The sequence below is a fragment of the Belonocnema kinseyi genome, chromosome 7 (assembly GCF_010883055.1).
Source record: "Belonocnema kinseyi isolate 2016_QV_RU_SX_M_011 chromosome 7, B_treatae_v1, whole genome shotgun sequence".
NCBI lineage: Eukaryota > Metazoa > Arthropoda > Insecta > Hymenoptera > Cynipidae > Belonocnema > Belonocnema kinseyi.
In genome coordinates this window covers 126,395,544-126,399,442 of record NC_046663.1, presented here as the reverse complement: position 1 = coordinate 126,399,442, position 3,899 = coordinate 126,395,544, and the positions used below count along the sequence as shown (strand labels likewise).

The 3,899-nt window shown below is 31.9% G+C and overlaps 1 protein-coding gene across 7 annotated transcripts in view; it reads left to right on the top strand.

Moving 5' to 3' along the window:
* The first annotated feature begins 1,371 nt into the window (after nt 1-1,371).
* LOC117177559 (SH3 and multiple ankyrin repeat domains protein 3) overlaps nt 1,372-3,899 on the top strand; it is a 542,967-nt gene continuing 540,439 nt past the window's right edge. For 6 of the 7 annotated variants that reach the window (XM_033368371.1, XM_033368368.1, XM_033368370.1 and 3 more), the window contains exon 1: nt 1,372-1,822. The gene's annotated coding sequence lies outside the window, so the exon portion shown is untranslated. The remainder of the gene's footprint in view (nt 1,823-3,899) is intronic. The other variant, XM_033368366.1, reaches the window with a different exon arrangement.

The window sequence follows — 3,899 nt, the reverse complement described above, 5'->3', positions numbered from 1 at the left end:
AAAAAGTCATAATTTTCTCTTATATTTTTCTTTAAATTCAATCCATTTGTTAACTATGACCTTATAAAGAATAAATTGCACAATAATTTTTGGTCTGTGCAAGCTGCAATTTTATAATTAAAATTTAAGATTTTTTAAGTTATTTATCGGGTAGCTTCCCACTGATCTTTCTCTCTGTCAGCATTGTGAAATACTCGTTCTTTTTTAATAATAATTGTTATCAAGAAGAACCTAGGTTCATAAAACTTTCACATTTTGTTCGCGTTTCTTGAATCAGGCGAAAATAAAAAAATGTGTCTTAAATTTGCTCTTATTTCAAACATTTTGTTAATTGCGGTCTCACAAACCAATTATTACAAAACAATCATAGGGCTGGGCAAGCTTGAATTTCACATTTAAGATTTGTTTAGTTATTCATTTGGCAGCGTCCTAATAATATTTTCCTCAGTTACTACTCTGATAACATCGTTCTTCTTTTAATAACAATGATTGTTAATAAATAATCATATAATTTATATATGTAATAAATAAGTAAATAAATAATAATTTTTACTAAAATAAAAGATAAATAACTAAAAAAAATCTTATATGTAAATTTAAAGATAGCACAAGCAAAAGATTATTAATATTATTATTATTTATGCTTGTTTCAAGAAACACGAATAAAAGGGACAGGGTTTGTAAACCTAGTTATTAACAAATAATTACGATTTGTTTTACGAGCGATGGCAAAGAGAAAGATAATTGGGAAGCTATCAGATGAATAACTAAAGAAATTGAAAATCTTAATTGTAAAATTGCAGCTGGCACAGACCAATAATTTTTTTTACAATTAATTTTTTATAAGGCCATGGTTAACAAGTGGTTTGAATTAAAAGAAAAACTTAAGAGACGAAAGCTTTTCTTTCAGCTTATTTGAAAATCACGTTTAAAAATGGAAGCTATATCAAAAATATGCATTTGTTTGTGAACATTGTTATTAACAAAAAAATCTTGAGATTTTTGCAAAGCTGTACACGTAATTGATAAAAATGTCCCAATTTTAACACTTATATATTAGCTAAATTTTTGGCTCCCTCGGAAAATTATGTGCACGTGGGGCAAGTGTAAATAACATTATTTGACAAAACCCAATTAGATGCTTGTGAAGGAGATATTAAATGTTGAAAAGTAAGTTTAATATATAATCAGCCTGTACGAATGCTGCAGTGCAAGTGTAGAATTGCACATACGACTTGACCTGACGCGACGCGAGTGTAGGCAGTGCACCACGAGGAAGGAAGCTGTGGAGATTTCATGACTCAGGCCCTCCTCTGAGACTCGACTCTGCGTTTAGTTCGTTTAGTTGCTCTCTCCGCTGAGGCACTCTCGCTGCCATTCTCCAGTCGCAGTCGGTCTCCCTTCTCCATTCGCCGTCCGCGTTGAGAAGCGTTCGCATGATATCCGCTGTGCAGCTCATTCGTTGTTTGTTCTAAAATTTTAGTGAAAAGTGTGAGTGCTGTCCTTTTCAGTTGTTCATTTCTCACATTTTCCCACCCATTTACTTAATTTAAATTAATACGTACGTCGTAACGCGTTTCTCAGCTTTGCGAGGAAATTCCACAACGGCGCGACGTATCACGTGAAACGTCAGTTATTTCTCTCCGTGTTTTTCCAGTGGTTTTTTTCAACTTCGATTAGTTCAACGCTATGGAGTGTCTAAATGTGCTTGTGATTAGTGTTAAATAGTGATGTTTCGGAGCATCAAAAATGAAAGTGCATTTTTTTGGATTTTTACTGAGGGAAGATTCTCCAACTTTATTTCAGGATTCCTGTTACAAATGCAAGTACATACATTTTCATATATTCTCGATTAAAAGTTTAATGAAATAACGGTTGTATAAAATCTATAAATTTTCTACTTGTACCGAAATTTCGCTACGAATAGCCGGGTCATAATCAATCTTAGTAATTTTTTCCAATAAATCCTCTGGCAATAAGCAAATATTTCCTTGAAATGACGCTTTCCTTATTTTTGTTTGTTTTAAGAAAACGATGAACATGAATATTTGTTGAGGAAAGTGCACTTTTATTATTCTTCACTTTTTAGTCATAACAGTAATATAATTAGGCAGCTCAGGAAAGTATCTGACTGAACATGAGTATTACAAATGGCCGTGGCTACGGGTACCGAAATTTCTGTACATATAGCCGGTGTTTTTCGATACGTGTAGAGTGTAGCCACTTTCACTACAAATGTATGTATAAAGAGTTCAAAAAAAATTCAGAATAGCATTTGATAAATTATTTGTAAAAAAATGCTTTTGAAATCAAGGCTCTAAAATTTGTATACCGCCAACTGAACTAATATTATCGAACACCTTCGCAACGCCATGTAATTTTTTTCGTAATCATTGTAAATCTCAAATTAACAAATTAATATGATAAGTTATGATTATTTTTTACAATATACTTAGATAGTAAACTATATAATTTGTAGATTATAATTAGATCAAAATGTATTGTAAATTCACTAATAACTGTCTTAGTTTTTATTAATTATAATAGAAGTTTGCTATCACAGATATGTAGATTTTTATCGAACTGTCTACCGTTACTGAGTTTTCCGTAAAACTAAACCCTTCTCCAGGTTGGTCAGGGCTAACGTTACGGAAAACTCCGTAATACTAACCTAGCGCTATACCTGTCCTATTATTTATTACTTTTCTACAATAAGAAAAGTGAGGTAAAATGAGTAAAATTTCTATAACAGTGGACCCTTAATTTTTGTATGCAGTACAGTCCTAAGTGTAATTTCACAAAACCAAGCAGTATTGAAAATATTAATAATTCACCTTAAATCGATCTCAAACGCTCTACTAGTTGAGCCTTGAGCTTGAACTGTGAAACCGGTCCTACGCGTCCAAAATCATTCCTTAAAGTAACGTTCCATATTTTACGCTTGAACCCGAATCCAGAATATTATCAGGAAGATCAATAAGGTCTTACTCTTCTCTCAATAGAATTCTCGATTTAAAAATAAAGTATACAGAGTTTTGTATATTTTTGTTAACTCGCTATAGAATATAGAAAATATACTGTCTTCGAGGTATAAGATACAAGAAATGGACAACATTCCAAATTTTCTCATGTGTTGTCCAATTATCCAGTATAGATAAAGAAAGTAGGCGGTAGCGTAGAAAGCTTTTTGTCAGCTTGAATAATATTCATCCTACACTGTAAAATAAACTTTATGTCGTAGAAACTGCAGATTTTTAATGCGGCTTTACACAATATACATCTGTGCGTTCAATGTATACTAATTGAAGGGCCGGCTAATACAAATCGCCGAGCGCGCGAAATGCTATAAAAGTATTGCCGAGTCGGGAAAATCTATCGATAAGAAAAGTGGTCAAAACAAAAAACAATAAAAACATCGAAAATTTTCCGATCAAAAATCGATGTTTTGTAAAACAACTCGCGATTATTCGGCCGTTTGTTAATAAAATGCTTGGAATTTGTATGGTGTATTCTCTATATATAAGCGATGACTTCAAATAACGCACTTCGTTTAAAAAAATTATATATTTTTTTTCATTTAAGGGCATGTGACACAGCTAAATACCTATATTACCGACCATAGTTTTTCAGTTCACTGAATGTTTTTTTGAACCTAAGAACTTTTTTTGTAAGTAAAATATCGAGCTGAAACTTCGGAAAATGTATTAGAGTGCAATAAAGTACGTTTAGGTACTGCATTTTGGTAGAAACTTCACTGAGAATTATTTCATCTTTTTTCTGAACCTCAACATTTTTTGAACGTTCGAACTTTTTTTATACATAAAATATCGATCTCAAACTTTAAGAAATGCAAGAGCCGAAAGAAAACTACGTTTAAGTACAAAGCTTAATAATAAAAG